Raw genomic sequence first — 22,202 nt, 5'->3', positions numbered from 1 at the left:
TATAGGAAAATATCAAAACACTGTTCACTTAGTGTAGTAATCTCCTGCCTGCTGCTTTGTTTCTGGGTCATGTAAGTGTCACAAAGGATCAGCTCCACATTACTTACAAGCCCGACTTGCTTAACAAGGTAATCCACAATCTTTCAAACATTTATATAGCTGTTAAGCATTGTTACACAGAATGTCTTTGAAATTAACAAGGTATACATAGGTCAGTTATAAGCACTGAGACAAAGGATCTCAGTGTATAACTATTGAGAAAGTAATAATGGACTTTTATTACATATACAGGCAGACACTCAGCTGGTGTAAATCAGCATCCCTCCATTCAAATCAATGGAAGGATGCTGATTTACACTAACTGGGGATTTGGCTCATCCTATCGTCAGCGTCTCTTGACTGCATTAGGATTTAATCGAAATTTGTTATCAGTTGCTTTGTACATTCATTATAGACTTTATCCTCAAAATATTAAAACATCCCCACCAACACAAAGAACTACCACAGAGAGGAAGGATGGTCCAGTGGCTAGGACACTAGCCTAGGACTTGGAAACTTCCCTGCTCTGTCATCGACTTCCTGTGTGATCTTGGGAAAGTCACTTAGTCCATCTATGCCTCAGTTCCCCATCTGCTAAATGACTATAACAGCACTGCCCTACCTCACAAGGTGTTGTGAGGATAAATACGTTATAGATTCTGAGACATTCAGATACTGTGATGGCAGGAACCACAGAAGTGCCTTCCATAGCAGGGCCAAACTGGCTTGCGAGCCACATGAGGCTCTTTTACCATTAAAGTGCAGCTAGCAAGGCCCCCACATCCCCCCCATTCTTTGCCTACCAGACTGGGGATGGGGAGCTCAGGACCTCTGCCTTGTAATGGGTGGTGGGAATAGGCTTCGGTCCAGCGGGGTGAGGGGTGGTCTCAGGGCTTCAGCCCTGCGGGGCGCACCTGCCGGGACTCGGGGCTTCCACAGGAGTGGGGCTAAAGCACCAAGTTCTGGCAGGTGTGCCCTGGCTCTCAAACTTCTGAAGATTGTTGTATGCAGCTCAGAGGGCCAGTACGTTTGGCCACCCCTGTTATATAGTTTAGTAAGCAGGGAAAGCCTTACAAATCACATGACATTTTTTGAGAGTAATAGGTACTATATAGAAAACTAAGACTGATAGAATACCGTACCCTCTCCGCTTCATTACTTCTGGATCTCGATGCCTCAGCTGTGTGAGAGAGTCTTAAACCTACTACACTACCACCATTGCTCCACAGCTCCCTCTAGTGGCAGGATGCTTCATCTCTTACTCACAGATATTAACAGTAACAACCCCCCCAAAAACTTCATCATCTTAAATAGAACCTACAGAATAATCAACTGAAGTTTAGATGCAATATTTATGTTTCTGGGATGAAAGTCCCTTTGGGGAAGCCTTTTTCTTTTCTGAGCACTCCAGGCAATTACATTCCTAATGGTGAATTTATGGTCATTTCATCTTGTTCTGTATGTGGGTCACTAGACTTGAGATGACACTAAAAGAGCAACTCAGTTAAAGCAAAACTGGAGAACTGGATGGCCAAATGTTTGTCCTGTCAAACACCAACATTTCATCAGGATGAAGTCCTTCAAGCTGTATCTAACTTTCTTGTTTTGAGGCTCTCATTTCTCTGGGACCCTCTTCCCTCCTCCCCCAAACCTTCTTCTAATGTGTCTTTCATTTGCTTCCTTTCTCCTATTATGCAATGATCACTGTCTGGGCTACTTTCAAAATAATTACATTACTATTGGGACTCACTAAGAATTAGCAGGTGTATATTTGATAAAGCCCAGGGTTTGGAACAGGTACTGTTTGAAATTTCAACACACACAATAAAAGGATGAAGGGAGAGGAAAAGATGGCATGAAAAATCCCTGAAAGGGCACTTGTAATTTCTGGCATGTGCGCATGAGTACAATGGGCATTCATAGCCGTAAAGCCACAGGCCTGCAGCTCATGTATCTGTACTACAACAGCCTGTCTGATCAAACGGCCACTTGAATAAATTGGAGTTTGGCTTTACATAGTGCCTTTCCTAATCCTGGTATTGCACAGCACCTTATAGAATGATAAATGAGCACGCTGCAGTTATAATGCACTTAGCAACAGCATACAGATAATCTTGCACATCTAGAAACAGTTTTATTGAGAGGATTGTTGGGCAGGGCACCAGCATTATTCCCTGTCTCTTTGTTTTGAAGAGTGCCGTTAGATCCTTAGCGTACCTGTGGGCACCATTAGAAGACAGGCTGTGTCTTCAATGTAAAAAAAGGTGTGTTTTTACACTGAGATAACTAACTTGAGATCTCTCCTTCAGGCCATGGCTACACTACAATAGTGATGCTGTAGCTATGAAAGAATAAACCTGTAAGGTAGACACAGCCTACAGCAATGGAAAGTATTTTTTTTCACTGTTGTTGGACCACCATCTCCCTGAGCAACGGTAGCTAGGTTGACAGAAGCATTCTTCCATAGATGTATCTGTGTCTACACTGCGGGTTAGGTCAACATAGCTACAGCAGTGGTGGGTGTGGATTTTTCATGCCCCTGAGTGCAATAGCTATGTTGACCTACATTTTAAGTGTAGATGAGGCCTCCTTGTAAAATCTCAGAGGGGTTGACTAGTTACATCGAGTTAAAAACTACCTGTGCCTTGTCCCCCACAAAGATTTTAAACTGAGAACGTTATCTCGAATTAGCCATCTCAGTGTAAAAAACACACCTTTGTTACAGTGAAGATGTAGCCTCAAGGGAACTTGGTTTAACATTTTAATCAAAGGATTTCATCTCTCACTGTGAATCATCTGCAGTGTCACCACTGAGTCCAAGCCCAAATCCTGAACTGAGATTTGATCTCATAGCCCTCTGTCAGAAATGAGTGCTATCAGCTAAAAAATCTGGTGGGAAAGGAGAGCTTGGATCTGACTGCACCTAGAGATTTTGCGTGCCTCACTGGCAGCAGCATCTTTCCAGTCAATGGCCTGGGCAGGATGGAGTTATTGTGCACCACATAATAACTTGAAACAATTGTTTAATTAAGGTTAATTCACAACCCACTAATGCACTAAAGAGCCTCCAGCCATGAAAGGTAGGACCAGAGTCTTTGATCTTTATTGTGTTTCTTCAAAGCCTCATGGTTTCCTGATAGTGTGGTTTTGTTTGTTTGGTTGGTTTGTTTTTTACAGGAGTGCAGAGAGGCCCGACTAGTGCAATGTTGATGAGTTTTCATTAGAATTGATTTCTCCTGCAAGCTAAATGGAAAGACAGTATTTCATACAGCTCCACTCTCAGATGGCTTTGAAACTTTCCTCGGTGTTATAAGATGAGCCTCCCGCATAATGGCAGACTCCAGTTACTCTAGTCAGAGTGATTGTCAGCCATTTGCTTTCATACTTGAAATTGGAAATGACCACACTTTCAGTCGACATAACCATGAGTTTTAAAAAGTGCCTGTAGATGAGAGGGCAGCATGGTCCAGCAGACTGGGAATTAGGAGATCTGGTTTTTATTCTTGGCCTGTTGGGTCACCTTGGACAAGTCAATTCACCTCTCTACCTCTGTTTCCCATCCTACCTTCTCTCTGTTTTGTGTGTTTAGATAGTAAGCTTTTGGGGGAAGATACTGTTTCATATTCTGAGTATATGCCTAGCACAGTGGGGCCCTGATCTTGGTTGGGGCCACTAGACACTGCTATAAGACAAAGTAACATCTACAACAATGAACATTTATAAATCAGGGCCCCTGTGTATAAATCCATTACAAAGCCATGTTAATTTTTAAACTGCTGCATTCTTGTGCTCCTCAGTCTCAACTTTCATTAAACCAAGTTAAGTTTCCAACTCTTATGGTTACAAAGGAAACCTTTAAAATATTAATCTAGTGCAAACTGATGCAGCGGCATCTGCAGGGGGACAGGGATAGCTCAGTGGTTTGAGCATTGGCCTGCTAAACCCAGGGTTGTGAGTTCAATCCTTGAGGAGGCCACTTAAGGATCTGGGGCAAAAATTGGTCCTGCTAGTGAAGGCAGGGGGCTGGACTAGATGACCTTCCCAAGGTCCCTTCCAGTTCTAGGAGATTGGTATATCTCCAATTATTACCATATATTACCTTAGAGTCAGCAAACAGCCTATAACAATAGCTTCAAGAGGTGTGAACTCCCCCATTCATCCTAAAGGGGTGTGACAGTTTTGAAATCATTCAATATTTCACTCACTACTTTCAACAGAAACATCAAGATAATGTGTTTATTTGTCATTGCTAGATGTAGTAGCGGTTCCTGGGGCAGATGGAGTAAGGAAATGCGTTGTTGGATGGGGTGGCACTCTTTGTTTTGCCGGAAATGTAAAGTCACCTGCCCCAAAGGAAAGGAAAGAAGAAAGGCATCCTCCTCTCTTCATTATCTTCTAGAGCCTCAACACCTCCCCCACCCCTTCCTGGGTGCCAAAAGCTTCCATAGTACCTTGTCCATCTGTCAAAACCTCCAGCGTTCTGCTAACAATGGTTAAAGTGCAGTTGCTTGTTTTAAATTCAGAAATCTGTAGCACAATGAAAATTGTAATAGTCATAATACTTAGCTCTTATATAGCATTTTTCATGCCTATGCTTCAAAGCCCTTTACAAAGGTCCCTGTTTTACAGAGGGGGAAACCAAGGCACAGAGCAGTCAAGTGACTTGCACTAGTCCCCTCAGCAAAATATGGCAGATCCTGGAATAGCAAAATAAATTGCTCCAGAAACACAGTACTGACTGGACTGAATGAGAGAGGGACAATGACGAGGCACAGCCACAAAAATCCTGAGTCTCTGCCACACCAATCTGGTGTCCCTGCTGCATAATCTGAGTCCTATGTGCAGTTGAGAACATGGCACCTTTCTTTTAATAGAAGCTTTTGCGGGGAGGGGGGAATATTGAGCTTGAAAGTCAATAGGGTACCCAGTACCTGTTTTTGCGGGAGGATGAAGCATGTATCTTTGTGTCAATCCATGCAGAGGATGTAAATCAGTGTTCAAGAGTCTCTTCACTCTTCCCCACCCCCAATCACAGCTCATTGTAGAAGTATCCAACAGAACGACACAATCCGCTGCAGTCATGAAATCTCCTTTCTCTAGTACCCAATTCCTGCCTAGTGCTAATCCAGACAAAAGGAAAACAATGTTCTCAAATGAAAGCAAAATGGCATTCAAGAGGCAACTACAGTTGCATTAAGTGTTTCTAATCTTGTTAGTCTGGCTCTTTGGTCTGGAAATTGGGCTAGAAATCTCATGAGATCGGGCATTTGACCAGGCTCAAAGTATCTTATGCAGCCTCTCATGCAGTATTCTCACACCTGTTTTTAAACTATTATTTATTAGTACTAGTAACACAGTTGACAAAGTACTGTGATGAAGGCCATCCAAGGGATTTCTGAATTGGCCGATCTCAAAAAATACTAGAAATCTTGTGAGAAAGTTAATCTCATAAAATTTTCATCCCAAAGAGCTCTGCATAAGCCTCAACTTTCACAACCACAGCTTGTGTGTCTTGCCCCTGACTGGGACGAAGTACTACACAAAAAAATAAACACTCATTTTTGAAAAGTTAGCCAAAGTTCTTCAAACCTCAAAAATGTCTGATTCAATCTGAATTTGGAGTAAAGGGCCAGGTCAGTTCTTACTTTATTTAAACCATTCATACATACCTAATTGTGGAGTTATACACTTTCTACTGATGTGCTCAGAGAGCACAACAGACAAGTTGGCCCACTGACCTTTTCTGGGTTGGCTATTCCTATGCCCTTGTTGCAGAACCACAAGCTAGAGATTTATCCATATTCCCAAACACAAGCATTTGTTCTCTGAAATCTTCTCTGTCTATGCATCTATACTGTTTGATGAAAGGGTTCAGTGCCCAGCAACAAAATCTTTCAGAGTTTGTGTGTTAACTGTCAGAGAGAAATACAGTAACTCCTCACATAAAGTTGTCCCAGTTAACGTTGTTACATTGCTGATCAAGTAGAGAACATGCTCGTTTAAAGTTGCACAACGTTCCCTTATAACGTTGTTTGGCAGCCGCCTGCTTTGTTCACTGCTTGCAGAAAGAGCAGCCCGTTGGAGCTAGCTGGTGGGGGCTTGGAACCAGAGTGGACCAGCAACCTCCCTATCAGCTCCCCACTCCCCTAAGTTTCCTGTGCAGCAGCTGTCCCTCCCCACACTGCCATGTGCTGCTCCTGCCCTCTGCCTTGGAGCTGTTCCCAGGAGCCGCCTGCTTTTTGTGTGAGTGAGGCAGGGGGAAGAAGGGGGCTAATGTCAGGGTGTCCCTCTCCCTCCCGCTTCTGCTCCCCACTTATCCCATCTCCATAGAGTGCGGGGGAGGGACAGAACAGGGCTCAAGATGGAGGGAGCTTGCTGCTGGCAGCAGCTGCTGTCTCATCTTGCTGACCTACTTAAAAGGGCAGAGTACTTAGAGTGGGATCAGCGTACTTAAAGGGGCAATGCGCGTCTCTCACTCACACACGGTGTATGTCTCTGTCTCTCACTGCCATGCTGTCTCCCCTCCCTCCATTCCTGCTGCCTTGTAGAGTGTGAGGCTACATTAACAACAACGTGTTAACCCTTGAGGGCTCAGCCGAGTGCTAGTTCATCATTTAGCAGCAAGGCATTCCCTGGGAAATATCACACCCTCTTCCACCCTCTGACTCCACCACCTCAACCAAGCTTCACAATCATCATTGCTGTGTACAGTATTAAATTGTTTGTTTAAAACTTATACTGTGTGTGTGTGTGTGTGTGTGTGTGTGTGTGTGTGTGTGTGTGTGTGTATATATATATATATATATATATATGTGTGTGTGTGTGTGTGTATGTATGTCGTACATTATCTATATCAGAAATTATAATTACATTGGTATATAAATAGAGTTTAAAAAAGAATTATTGACTATATACACACACACACACACAGTCTTTTGTCTGGCAAAAAAAATTTCCCTGGAACCTAACCCTCCATTTACATTAATTCTTATGGGGAAATTGGATTCGCTTAACATCGTTTTGCTTAAAATAGAATTTTTCAGGAACATAACTACAACGTTACGCGAAGAGTTACTGTAGATCTAAATGAAAAATATATATATTTGCATTTGACAAATTGATGGAGAAGACACAAAGCCCAACAAGACTCCATAGACTGGACTTGCCAGTTTCGCTAAGACTCTAAATACATTTTTTTAAAGTCTCAAATTAAATTGCACAGCATTACTGGTAACACTATACAACTAGCCATAACATGCCTTATAGAAAAGTAGGTGTTATTAACATTTTATTGTTTTTATAGGAGGTACATGAACACACACGAGTAAATAGAATAGAAATAGAAATGCAATAGAAAGCAATTCATCTCAGTGGGGTAGCCAAAAGAACCTGTTCAAATGACTATATTGAAAGCTATTGATATTGAGTATTTACATTTAACCCTCTTGATAAACATATTCTCTGAACTGTAAACCTAATCTTCACCATCCATTTTTTTAATTACTGACTCCATAATCCAATGCTAGTGAAAGAGGCATTACATAGGTTGAGCAGCAATATCCAGCTGTTTGATAAACTAGGAGTAATGCATCACAAGCTATACATTCTTACTGCATTACAAACAGGTTCTAGTTAAGGGCATTCATTACCCCCACTCCCCTCCCACCCCAGCTTCCTCCACACTCCTTGATCTGTCAAGGTTATTAAAAACACACACAGAGTTGTATTTTTTAAATTCAAGTTTAACAATAATTAGCACTCTCCATCTCTTCTACTTTCAAAGATGTCCATTATGCATTTAAATTTACCTCCATCTCACCCAAACTAGTGCTATGTTGTACATTATCTATATCAGAAATTATAATTATATTGGTATATAAATAGAGTTAAAAAGAATTATTGACTTTTAATATAGTAAAGGCTCAATCCTGCGAGGTGCATCTCTCATTGAAATGAGTGGGAGTTTTGGTCTCTCAGCACCTCTAGTTGAGAGCTCTGAGCTTTAACTCCCCACACCTAATTGTGGTAATACCAAAAACTGTGCAATGGTTAAAAGCATCTGCTACTTCGTACTGACAGTGGACAGTAAATCTGAAGGGAGCACAGATATTTGTGAACTACTCCATACCGTGGTTAGCTTCATTAATAATACTTATACTCTAAAGAATGAGACTTATTAGGACAAACTTCATTGTGGGGGAGTATATGTAGAGAGGAAATGAATGCTTGTTCATCACTTCTCAGATAAAGTAGGTTCTAAGAGTTAGAGCAGGGAATTTGGAGTCAGAATTCTATTTCAGGATCTCTTCTCAGGGTTTTACCACTGTAGTATCTTAACACCTTCTATGCAAAATCAGTTGCAACAGTGAAGTTACTAGTGGAGTTTCTGACATACTCCAAGGTCTCAAACTGACTTCACTTGATCTCAGATCTATCCCTTAATCAACTTGTGCCAGTTTCTCCACCTGTATAACACTTCCCTACCTCAAAACAGCAGGTGTAAATCAAAATTCCTCAGGCTTTCAGGTTCTCAGATGCAAGGCACTGTATGAAACTCAAAGTAGTTGAACAAAAAGAAGGAAACCTGCCCATGTTAGGCTTTTTTCCTAAGGAAAAAACCTCCAACTGTACTGCACTAGAGCTCATGTAGACAGGACAAAAGGTGGCTACCAACATTTTAAATATTGTGCATTTGGTCCAGCTCTGAGCAGGGTTAGACACCACTGCCTATACCTCATCTGCACAGCATTTCCACACCTGTGGAACTGGAGGGTGCACCAAGTTATAAATAAATAAATAAATAATTGAAGATATACGAATCTCTTAGAACTGGAAGGGACCTTGAAAGGTCATTGAGTCCAGCCCCCTGCCTTCACTAGCAGGATCAAGAGTTCTTGGCTGTGAAGCTTCACGAGCGGTCTGAGCTGGTCCTGCAAGGCAGATCAGAAGAATTTATTCTCCAGGGACTCTACTGACACCAAAAGAATAGAGTTTTCTTAGCCAAAAGTGTCAAGCAGTGATCTTGTTGGATCCCACACAAAATCAGGCCCAGAGTGTGTTTAGGACGGGATACCTCCATGCTGAAGGACACAGCGCTGGTCATATGTCAACACTACAAAAAGAACCAAACCATGGCAATGATTCTCAGGGGCCCAGATCTACAGACTCAGGCTCACTCTACAGCACCAACAATAGCTGTGTAGATGTTCCTGCTTGGGCTGTAGCCCAGGCTCTGAAACCCAGTGAGGGGAAGTCTCAGAGCTCAAGCTCCAGTCTGAACAGGAACCTCTACACGGCTGTTTTTAGCCTCATTGCATGAGCCTGAGTCTGTGGACTGGGGCTCTGAGACTTGCTCCTGCAGGGTTTTGTTTTGTTTTATTGTTGCAGTGTAGACCAGACCTTAGTCAGTACGGAAACAGTGGCCCAGCATGGTGTTTGGGAATACTGCACTTCTGTCTTTCAGATAAGCTGTAGAAGTGTGGTCTTGACCATTTCATATATGTGCCAGTCCTAGCATTCACTTGTCCCAGTTCCTACTCGGGTAATTACATTCTGCTGACCTAAATTCCCCTTTCAGTTATATTTGAAACAGTGTTCGTCATTATGAGTGCTATGCATTGACTAAAGGCTCTGATCCCCTACCCAAGAGCTAGCTGCACTTCAGTGATAAATGAAAAACTTCTTTTTTGGAAAATCTGACATGCACTTTGGAATTTTTGGATAAAATGTGCTCTACAGATATTGGTTTTATATATTATTAATGATCAAAAATGAAAGGTGATGGTGTAAGGTGCTGGAAACAGAGGGCTAGATATTAAAATGGAAAAGGAATGGTATTTAGGAAACAGAACTTCTGTTGCAATGTACCTCTCCACCATTGCTTATGCTGACCAGCAATTCCACTTCATAGAATTCCTCCCCATCCCACATGGGACTGACATTCCCACACCTTTTTGTAGAAGTGAACCATTAATCTCATCCCTGTAATTAAGCTCTGAACCTAGGGTTTTTAGAAAAAAACCTGCCCTTCAACATTAGACGTGCTTACTGCTGTTTGATTTTTTGCAATACCTACTCTTTCTGATTTTGGCAATTTTATTCTCTCAGTCTGAAGGTGAGTAAATCATATTTCTCCCTGGACAATCTACTGAGAGAGATAAAGTGATTACAGAAATTGCTAAAACTGAAAAGGTGGTAGCCAAAGGCAATGGCATGGAGGGACAAATCCCCTGCAGATAGGATATAACTACTAGAGAAAGGGAAAATAAGCTAAAATAGACTCTGAAATGGATGCAAACAACCAAAGAGATATAGGCAGATAAGTTGATGTTTTCTTGTAAAACTGGAACCATCATTTTAGAATGTATAGCGATACGATGTGTACACACACACTTCCAAATCAATCTCAAAATTACTCTACAATGCAGGCTGGCTACCAAATATAAATAATAAGAAAAGGCTGCAGTATTGTATATTTCTCTGAATTTGCTCTTTACTGCCAATATTTCACATCAACAGCCCAGAAAAATCAAGTAAAAGGGATGAATGCTGCTCAGTCCCTTAGGTTTTTGTTTTTAGGGATGTTTTGTCACTGCTAAAAAAGAGCAAAAATGTTTTCATTCAAGCAATCAAATAGCACTCACATCCTATGTATATCAACTGCTATGATGGGCTGCCAGCATTACCCTGTGGCAACACCAAAGTATAGAAACCACACATAAGCAAAAGAACATATTGGCTTAGCATATTCTCTTATCTTCTTATTTCTCATAGGCTCATATGCACGGACAAAGGTTATACTACTCCTTCACATGCTAGCCCTACTAAGCTTGTATGGCTTCCTGTGCCCATGAAAACGCAAACTGAAGTGCACTAGCATTCAACCACTTCCTTGTTATATAGCACAAACTTGCATGGAACGGATTATTCCAGCCTCTTTTATGTTGTTTCTCTGCAGACACGCTTTACGGGGCCATGCCGAGAGTTCTCATTTTTCTTTGCACAACGGGTCATCAAAACAGCTTTTCAGTTTGTCAGCAGATGCTGTGCATGTTTCATAACCAATGGCCTGTACCTGTCAGCCAGGGGAAAACACTGAAAAGATAAGATCAGTTTTCCTAGTAAAAAATGGCCCTGTCATAGAAAACAATCACACTGATTATATTAGAGGCTTGGGCCAGCAAACCATGCAACACAGATTCCCCCTTCTTACTATTTGCATCTCCTCCTTGCTTTCTATCAAAATATCTCAGTAATCATAATAAGGTACAATGGAAGCCCCTTTAAGGATATACATTAAACATGAAGTGGCTACACATTGTTAAGGCAACCCATTTATTGACCTAATTTTTTTTTACAATCTCCCTCCCAATTTTAAGTTTTGTGTGTAATTTGTTTCCATAAGCATCAATTACGTTTTTGGCAAATCTCAATGTAGCTAAAAGAGCAATGAAGAATATTTCATTTTTTGAAAACTAATTCTTTTTGCAAAGCCATAGTGGCTTGGTTTAGAAATGTCAGATGTATTTTATTTAGGAGTCATGGACAAGGTCCAGTACACAGCACTACCTCTGATAATGCTGGATATATTTTTAGGAAACATCTGAAAGGTCCATCAGGAAGACAGTGGCCTTTAAAAAGATTGCCAAAAATCTGACTGACTTTATAACTTCTACTGGTGGCCAACCTCACTAGCAGAATTCGTAAGCACTGCCAGTCAAGCTGCTTAGATTCAATGGGCTTCAATCTAGTTGTGGCAAGTATGTGATATTTCAGTAGGGAGTGTTAGAGTGATTAGGGCTGTACAAAGACTCCAAAGAATAATGTGTCCATGCTCAAAACAATGCTCTCAATCCCCAGTCCAGTTTGTTCCTGTATAGATACGCTCTTTTCCAAAACTAGCTTTGGATATATCTCATGACACTCTGTTTTAATTAAAATGCACAGATGATTCATAAGGAAATTTCCCCAACAATAACAAATATCCAGCAGGACTTCACTTGGGCCAGCTGTCGATCTCCAATACTAAACTTTTTGCGGGGGGGGGAAGGAGACATATTGGCAGGCAGAAGCATATGTAATCTCCAAAAATCCTCTTTGAATTCACCCTTTCCTTCACTCTGCCCTGAGCCCACCAGCCCCACTGCTTTTTGTGGAACTGAGACATCTTTTTGACCCGAGCAGTTAGCCAATGTTTGGGGTCTAGCAGGTTGTTTCCATTTGGAGAACAAATTGATGGAGTTGGGTATTTGTTTGATGCAATCCTGTTTATTTACAAAGACTAGACATAAAGTCATGTGTCCCTAAACACAGTAGAAATCAAACAACAGAAGACAGTATCTTTCCTCTCTGTTCCAAGCCTCTTTCAGTCAGCACTCTACCCAAAATCTCTCTCTCACTCTCTCAGGGCCACACTCCCAGTGTTTTTACACACCCCACAGTGAAATCCTTCTGCCAAAATATTTGAATTCCTGACCAACATTTCATGTGGCCTGTGTTTTGGGTGGTGACATTCATTGTTTCAGCTATCTCATTCCATAAAGAAACTTAATTGCTTTTTACAATTTATTCTGAACAAAGAGCGGCTGTTACACCCATTCACTTCAAGGAGATTTCACCCAATCCCCACCATAACAGTATTATTATTACAGACTATGTACAGATCCTATGTCAGCACCTATATTTTAAGATAAAATGCAAGTTTTAAAAGCATTTAAAAGACGTCTCTTCGGGTATTATCATTTGGCTGCTGATCAGTGTGTTTTCCACATGTATAACTCCAATAAGATATTTCCCAATGAACAGCACTTCACAGTAAAAAAAAAAAATAATAATAACACAAGAAACTGATTTTACCAAGCCCCCTCCCCCTGCATAGGAGTGTGGTATTAAGCAGCCACAGGCAACATCAGACTTGCTGGAGGAAAAAAAATAATGGCCCATGTACTTCTGAACTTGTTGTTTCCTGCTTGAAGCCATGTAACTATCACGGATACATTTTACAGATGTGCAAGTTATGTTTGGATCGAGGCTCCAGTGTCTCACAGCTTTCAGCCAGACATAGAGCTACAATGCCAGAGCCAAAATAGCTCTTCTAGTTTCCCACAGCATTGATGTCATTCACCCTAGCACTGGTGGTCAGAGTTTCCCAATTCCCAAGTATCAAAGGGGCTCTGAAGTTGGTGTACAATATCCCCTGTGATTAGGCACCATGTGGAAGAAGTATTTTCCAAAATCCTGCAAGTTTAGGGAGTTGTCCAGCCTTTCTAAATACATCCCACAGTAGGGTTAAATTCCATAGTCTCTCCTTATAACTCATATAAGCCACTTGCATTCTAAGCGGCATTATCGTAACTTCATTTAAAATGCTAGCTTGTTCTCTGCTACCCCATTAACAAAGCATAAAGCATATATTTACCAGCATCTCCTACAATAAAGTTATGCCCAAGAAACACCCTGACTCAACAACACAAAACAAGGGGAGGCTAAACAAAAATAGATCTAGTTTTTTAAAATCCAATTTTGTTAGGCTCTATGTAGGCAATGAGCAAGTTTATCAACAGCTGGCAGATGTGGGGTTAGGAGCAATGGGATGGGAAGATTTAAAAAATCTTTCATTTCCAACGTCTCCCTCCTTTTCGGTTGCTGCTGATCTCCTTCACACGGTCAATCAAATCTCTAAAGCCCTCCAAAGCCTTGTCCTCTCCCAGTGCTGTATCCTATTAGCGCACTGACCCTTTACACAGGCACAGAGCTGGAAACCAAAAAAATGCCTTTTTGAATCAGAAAGCTGGAGCACAAAGGCAGACTTTGGGTTTGAGAAGGGCAAAGCAGAGAGTTATTCCTCCTGGGACACATTCTCCTCTCAGTGACACTGCGGTTGCACCAGAGGAAAAGAAAAGAATTTGGCCCCTTGAGTGAATGCAATTACTTATTTCCCTAAAAGAGAAGATAAGGGGGCAAATGTATTCCATATTGCAGGTTTTCTGAAGCAGCCTTCTCATATACCAGACTTCATAGACCAACTGAAGTCTGAAAGATGAGGAGGAACAGAACAAGAGTACTTCAGCACCTGTGAAAAGAAATACTCAGAAGAAACAGGCAAACAACGTATTCACAGGATCAAACAGTTCATCTGAGAAAGCACAACAATCACGAAGTCTGACACAGAGAGAGATAGGTTTGCACTCTGTTCTTGCTTTTCACCTGCTCTTTTTACCTGTTCCTACAAACAGGCACGTTAACCTGATTCAACCATCTGATGAGGCAGTGGGAGGGATAATTCCAGCCTATGATTTGCATCAGTCTAGCCAGAAGTAAGAGAAATGCCATTTTCATATCAACTGACAAATCTGCATCATGAGCCCGCGGAAGGCAAGTGCAGCACAGCTCCATACCATGGTGATGTGATGTGGCTTCAGCATACAGAAGTTTGAGGCAGTAACCCAAGCCTGGGAGCAGCCCTGAAACAAATTGTCAGCTGAGTCTGTAGAGAGGAAGGATCCAGTCTTGCTCCCACTGAGGTCAAAGGGAGTTTTGCAATTGCCTCTGTTAGAAGTAGAATTGAGTCCAAGATACACAGCAGAGTTGATAGGCTCAGTATCCAGCCCTGGGAAGGCATGCATAAAATAGAGCGCAAAGGTAAAGATCACAGAGGAAAAGTGAGGGGCCACCTTCAACAGGTTCATATTTGGGGGTCAGTTAAGCATCAGAAAGATGAGATGCTTATCCAAGCGATTCAGACTGTGAGAACCACACACGTTTGAACAACTGGACTGGAACTCTCAGGAGAAAGCCCTTTCTCATGAAACCTCTAGTGTTTCTAGTTCCAGTTTGGCAAGAAGTGATGTGAAAGCAGCTTCCCTCCTGGAATTTTGTATTTCTGGTTCCAATCCCAGCCAGCAAAACAAAGTGGAAAATGGATTTGAGTAGAGACCCTTTGCATTACCTGAATTTAATAAATATTTAATAAATATCTGAATTTATTTTCATTTTTCTGACAACATGGCTTCCAATATTTCTGACCACAGAGGCAGTAGTTTTCATCAACGTGAGTAGATTCACCTAATGTATGTTTTAAAATCTAGCAGCTAAGCATTGAGATTCTACTGCAATATGCATTTTATAAGTCATGATATAAACACATCAAATAGGCAAAAGGTTCTTTTTTTTCCCAGAGGGGTTAGCCATTCCCTGCTATAGAAAACTCTGCTATAGAAAACCCTCCTTAGTAGAGATACAACTGACTCCTTTGGGAAATCCCTCACCCTCATACTACCACCCATGTAGCTCCATTAGTAGCAGGAGGAATCCCTAGCATAGACATGGAGCAAACACCAGTATTTTAAACATCAGAGTGGGTCTAGACAACAGTGTAAAAACCATAGGTGACCAGCCTGTCTACAGTAGTCCACACACCCCCAGTGAAGCTGCAATGGTGAGAGATTTCCAAAAAACATCTAGGGTCAACACAGTCCCAGAGGAGGTTAATACATTCCACCTGACTGGCTAGGAGGAAGAGCTATTATGGGGAACAGGAAAGAGGGGGAGAGAATAAACAAAGTAAATCAGCAGTCCCTGGAATGCAAGGCAGGATTTTACCTGGAGTCTGATTCCTGAAGAGACCCACAGTGGCAAAAGGGATAATTTTACAATAGCTCATATTGTGCTCACACATTTTTTCCATGTTGCTAAAAGAAATTCGCTCTATCAGCAGTTGACTATCGCCAAATTTCCCTCCTTCATGTCTGTCTTCCTCTTGGGGAGTAGCAAATAAAGGGCATACAGCTCATAACTTTTTTTTTTTTTAACCAATGACATTCTTATTAAAAGGAAATAAAACTTATAATTTAATAGCCATGAACTGTTCCCAGCACAGCTATTATGATCAAGAGACCTAAAAAATTCCCTCCATGGCCAGAGGGCAGATTCTCCAGTATTAAATGACTATGGCATGACTCCAGGTGCAGAAAGAATCTCTTTAGGTTGGTTCTTGTTTTTAACTAATCCTCCCATGTGTCAAATCTGCTGCTCCGCCTCATGCCAGCAAGGGAACTCCAAATTTGATGCCCATCTGCCCAAACCCAGAATCAGAACCCTTCTGTGAAAAGTAGCCTTGCCCCATCCATGCACAAATGATGCAGAAGCACATAACTACCACATCACCCCCACTGTAGACATTCCAAGAAAGCAGATATTAAAAACTGTGTTTGAGTGTGTCACATCCAGTACCATATTTCTGCCATACCTCCTGGTCAAATGGCTTTCCCTTTGTGCTCCTACAGCCAACATTCAACATCTAGGTGGCGCCTAATAGACAACTACTTCAACAAGGCATTCCAGAGTACACAGGCGTTGACTTTTACTTTTCCCAGGGGGTGCGTCATCCCCGCTCTACCCGAGGCCCTGCCCCTCTCCATGACCCTGCCCTTACTTCGCCTCTTCTAACCCCCACTCCACCCCATCTCCTGAGGCCCTGCCCTCACTCCACCCCCTCCCCTCAGGCTTCCCATCCACTCACTGCTCTCTGCCCTTTCCCAGCATCTCCCACCAGCCACCGCAGCACTGTTTTTTTCTGTGGGTGCTTGAGCCCCAGAGCATCCACGGAGTCAGTGCCTATGCCAGGGTATGTATGTTCCATTTCCGCCCCAGTTCCCATTCACAAGAGGTCATCCCTTTAAGGATCTTGCCTCAAAACAATTTAAGACCCAACAGTCTCCTTAAAATCAGGATTTGTTAAGAATAAAGTGAGAAAATTGGATTAAAAAAAAACAAGTGGACTGCATATCTAATGGGCAAATGTGCCAAAGGTGAGCTAGGTAGGTACAATTTGCAATAATACTGCAGAAAACTACCTTACACTTATAAAGAATGCATCCTGTATGGTCAACAGGTCCTTGCCTCCTCAGCCCCTCCCCCTCAGCATTCTGTCAGCGAGACACACTCTCTTCTCTAGGTAGCTGCTATATTTCATATTAGAATAATTATATTTTTCCCACCTAAACCCCCTCTTGCAGATTCAATGGACTAGATACTCTTCATTTCCTCTCAAAACTGTAATGTAATGTTATTGTGCACTAGCAGCTTGCTGTATTAAGCAGCTACTGTATTCTACCACAAAGAAGTGGGTATTCACCCACGAAAGCTCATGCTGCAAAACATCTGTTAGTCTATAAGGTGCCACAGGATTCTTTGCTGCTTCATTGTTGGGTGAAGTGATTACAAACTATAGAGAATATTCAGGACAGTACTTTAGGGTCCTTTAGGATTAGAGGGGTGATGAAAATGTAAAACATTTGTTACTTTAACTAGATAGCTGCCTACTAACAGGCGGCATGAGTTTAAAACTGCCAACATAAAGACTCTGAAATAGGGTTCTACCAAATACCTGTTACAGGCTGCCTGTCTTTAGTCACACACCCGCAATGTATAAGGACACTAACTACAGCCTGAGAGAGAGAGAGAAGGGGGAGGACCTTCTGTCACAAGGCAGACATATTAAAGTGGAAAAGACAAAATGCCCTTATCAAAACCAGCATAATGGTTTCATGAATCCTAATATTTTGATTTCTCAACTTATTGTCTCATTCTGAAGCAGCCCAGATATATAAATCTGTATATAACTGGAGGCGGAGAGAGCAGTGTGTTTTTCTCACAAACAATCCAAACATTGCCAGTACCAGACAGTCATTTATTTATTTACCTATATGTCCAGGATGCCCTATCAAAAAAAAGTGCTATTTCCAGAAGTGACACTGAAACATTGTGCCAAGAGAATGAAAGTCCTGACTGGCTGATGTGCCTGAACTACCACCTGATCAAATTGTCAAGGACACCACCTGAGCCAAGTGCTGACTTTACTCATAAGCTGCAGAAATTCTCTAATAATTAACCAATAACTACTCAGAAGTGATTATTGCTATACTACATTACCTTCTAAGAACAGCATCACAAGGCAGCTCCTTGTTACATCTATGACTGTTTTATGGATAATATCCACAGGTAAAGGACAACTATTTTCTATTAGTACCAGCCACTCATAAACAAGTCGTGAATGCTGAAGAAGCCTAGGTGGAGAATTGATACACTGACCCTTCACCTTTTATTACCTATGTTCATATCTGCTGGATACCCAAATGAAAGGAGTTTGGCATGCTCCTTGTGACTATTAACTTTGGTTCAAATCACAAAATCAGTCCTCTGCAATTTGACACATTTGGGACCTACGGCCCAGAACTAGAATAGTATGAGATGTCGCAAATCAGGACTCAAGAGCTTTGGCAGAGCTATGTATCAAAAGTGTGCATAGACCCTGGCTACATTAGTCCTGGCTGCAGCTAGAGTTGTTAATCTCCTAATCCCTTGGGAAAACAAAAATTTAGACACCAAACCACCCTGGCCCTAATGCAAATTTACAGAAATGGCAAATTTGAGATTATTAATTTGAAGGAGTCACTCAGCAGCAACTGGATCAATTTAACACTTCAGAGAGAAGGCAATCAGTTAATTTAGCACATATGTTTCTCCTGTCTCTTCCTCTTTCATATATGTCTGATTTTCCTATCAGTTGTTTTCTCAGTCTTTGCTGAATGAAATACAGTAGGTTTGCGCATTATATAGTCATGTGACCTATGTCTCTCTTTTTTAAGTAAACTGTTTTATCTCCTTTGGTGATTTTTTTATTGGATAAGTGTTTTAATACTTTTAGAAACAATACAAAAAATGCACATGGACCAGGATGAAAATGGATTTTCATTTTTTAATAAAAATATTTTCCTTTTATTCACAAGGCCTTGAGCATCCACTTTCAACTGCCTTTTCTCCAATCTCACCCTCCTCTTTTAATCCAGTTCCCTACAGACATACACACACTGCCATAGTTGTATTCTCCCGCCTTTGCCCATATGCTTAGGCAGCCATTAATGTCACTTAGGGGACTAGCAAGTAAGGAAGTGCTCCAAAAATAGTGCAGGCAGAACCTCTCCATTCTCCTAAGCCAAGTGCATCATTCTGCCAACACATCTGTTTTCCCACCAAGCCAGCAGAGTGTCAAGGTCATCCTTGAACCTGCATATATACTAAATGGCAGTGTAGAATGCCAGGGGAGGGAACAGCAACAAGAACAAAGCTCACCCACCCCCGCCCCCTTTGATTAAAAAATGAGATCATGTCAAACATTCCACGCCAGGAGGCAAAATTCCCCCAAGATGGAGGCAAATTTCCTATTCTCCACGGAGACCCATGTTTTCAAAGACATGTGAGGTCTTACTGCAAATGAACTCCTGACCTGCTAAAATGCAGCACACATGTACCATACAGATTTATTACAAAGGACAGTGAAAAAGAAGAGAGCATTTTCTATTCCTAAGGCATCTTTATTACTGTACTAGGTCAACAGGACGTTTCCCTGGGGGATTTGAAAAAGGGTTAACATGAACAACAGAATGGGGGAACTCTCAAAATAAGTTCTCAAAAAATGTAAGGTACCCTCACATATGGGGTCCCATTGATTCTCTTTGGGGGTAACCTCAATAATCTAAAGTGACTTTAAGGATGAAATTGGGTTCTTTAAAGTTTATAAACCATGCCCTAAGGTCCTTAATTTGTTTTTATTCTGTCTTTACTCAGGCAAAAACCCAATGAAAAAATAAATAAGTGGCATTTTAGAAACAAAAAGGCAATAGGCATTCAGTTGTCAGATTTATGGCAATATGAACAGTGTCAGCTAAAGATGGTTAGGGTGGGCTAACAGAGTATAATTACAATTTCCTATAATGGGGCAAGTTAAATAGACAAGCTCTCCTATCCTGAGGAGACAGAGACAGAGGTCAGTACTGAGGGCTTTGAACATAAATGCCTCTTCCCATCCCACTCCTTTTCACATGTGGAACCATAACAGTAGCAGACAGATGCTACACAAAGACAGACACACCTGATTAACCATGAATACAACAGCTGTCGTTTCCCCATTGCCACCACCACTCACACCCCAGTCGTTTCCGTTTTGGTTTTCCCTTTCATTCTGCTTTCATGAGGAAAGTAAACCTACCATTAAAATCCAAGTGAGTGGAGGGGTATCAGCGTCATGGGCCTTTGTTTCTTTCCTCCCAGACATGTAATAGGTACCTTCTGATTTGTCCTTTCATCTGAGGAAGGGGAGGCCTACTGCTGAGAGCTCAGTCAACGCTGAACCTGAAGCATGAAAAAGGAGAGCAGTGGGTGAAAGCTGGAGTTCAGTCAAGTGAGAAGGAAAAATAAAGTTCACAGAGAGCAGCGTATTTCTTGGGCACAGAAGAGCACCTGGATTTCATAACACTGACTCTCCCCCCTTACAGCCAGAAAAGCCTGTTTAAAAACACTCACATTTTTCTTTTATTATTACTACTATAATTTATTTGCTGAGGGAAAGCTCAGCTCAGATGCCGCATCTGGTTTTCCGTGAGGTCCTGCTAGTAAGTTACTCTATTTTCCAGCTGGGACAAAAGAGCTCTTGAATTGTTCTGCCATGGTGGAGGTAGTTGGGGTGAGGAATGCACTCTTCCAACAGGTGTTTTTTGGCCTATGTTATTGCAAGGGGGAAAGTTTCCCATTTCCTTTCCCTTAAGCAGAGAGCTGCCTGACTAGGGTGCGAACGATGTGTGATTAACATGGCTACACTTAACCTTGGTTTGCACACACTTTGAGTGAAATTCCTCCAGTCCATCAGTTTAGATGAAGAAACATTACTACCGGTACATGTTATTAGACCCCAAAGTGGTCAGACTATGAACTGGTTACTGACAATGGCCCCAATCCTGCAACTGTACTTGACGAGGCTCCACATGAGCACAACAGTCACCCATGAAGATCTGATTGCAGAATCAGGGCTAAATATGCACAGATCACTTTATCACTGAAATGCAGCCCCCTCTGGGGTGGAAGGCAGAGCAGTCTTTAGCAAAGAGTGTACAACACTACACAACTTTTCCGGATAGGAAATGAAGACTATCAAATTCAATGAGAACTACAGGAGACTACTTCGCTTTATTTTTAAAGGGAGGCAGAACAAAATTAGTTTCCCAGCCTGGAATTCAGTAGAGATTAGCCTGAACTAAAACGTGAAATCGAGACACCCCCAACCTTAGGAAAGTTGATGACTCAGGCCGGTCTCTACCATTTAGCTAGCACACTGGGGAAAGTGAATGAGGAAGAGGGGTGGGCAAGGAGTGCAATTCTATGCTTTTGCACTGAAAACAGCATGATGCCTCATTGGAATTGTAGTTCAGGTACCTCATTCTCCTCCCTGGGTTGGGCTCTACACGGAGGCAGATTAGGGTTTGTGGGGCCCTGGGCCAGAGCAAGTGGGGGGTCCCCTCCCCACCCTTTCCACCTGCAGCTCCCCCTCCCTCTTCTCCCCTTGCCCCTGCCAGGGAAATGGGGTCAAGGGGTGGGCACTTCCCCCTGCTCCCTGGCAGAAGCACTGGGCAGAGTGGGGCAAAGGGCAATCCCCTGCACCCTGACCTCGCTCCCCAGCAGGAGTGCTGGGTCGGCGTAGCAGGTCGCGGCGCAGGGGCGCCCATTTTTCTAGGGCCCCCCAATTGGCCGGGATCCCGTTGGCTCAGTGGCTAATTCGCCACTGGCTCTACAACCAGACTCTTATTCTGATTTTGGAACTGAATTAAGATATTCAGAATAAGAGACTCCTCTTCCGGAATAAGAGTATCCACACATGAAGTTCATCAGAAATAGTTAATCTGCTTTAAATTCACACCCTACCTTATTCTGGATTAATTTTCACATGTAGACAAACCCCAAATTATTGTAAAGCTTTTGAAGGGGACTAAACTAATTCAGAATAAGGCACTCTGGCAGTTAATCAGTAATGATTATTCCAGAATAACTCCCCCTGTAGACCAGCTCTTGCCAGTTGGCCTAGCAAGTGATAACTACTACTAATTGGCTAAGAATTGTTCACCACTAATGTTCTAAAACATTAAAAGTATTCTTTCACCCCTGCCTCCTTGTTGATCTCATCCACTTGTTATGTTTTGTTTATTTGAATTATAAACTCTTTGGGACAGGGATTGTTATGCAGTATACATTTGAACAATGCTACATACAATGGGTCCCACACTGGTTGAGGGCAGGCCTCTAGGAGCTACCTCAGTGTAACTATTTAACAACAA

General features: G+C 42.0%; 1 long non-coding RNA gene across 4 annotated transcripts in view; it reads right to left on the bottom strand.

The window, feature by feature from the left end:
* Positions 1–22,202, bottom strand: part of LOC120396817 — a 95,146-nt gene that overhangs the window by 46,991 nt on the left and 25,953 nt on the right. For all 4 annotated transcript variants that reach the window (XR_005593407.1, XR_005593410.1, XR_005593408.1 and 1 more), the window contains exon 3: positions 20,087–20,229. This is a non-coding gene — a long non-coding RNA (uncharacterized LOC120396817). The remainder of the gene's footprint in view (positions 1–20,086; positions 20,230–22,202) is intronic.

Source organism: Mauremys reevesii, linkage group 2 (genome assembly GCF_016161935.1).
Source record: "Mauremys reevesii isolate NIE-2019 linkage group 2, ASM1616193v1, whole genome shotgun sequence".
Classification (NCBI taxonomy): Eukaryota; Metazoa; Chordata; order Testudines; family Geoemydidae; genus Mauremys; species Mauremys reevesii.
This window is presented reverse-complemented; position numbering and strand designations above follow the sequence as displayed.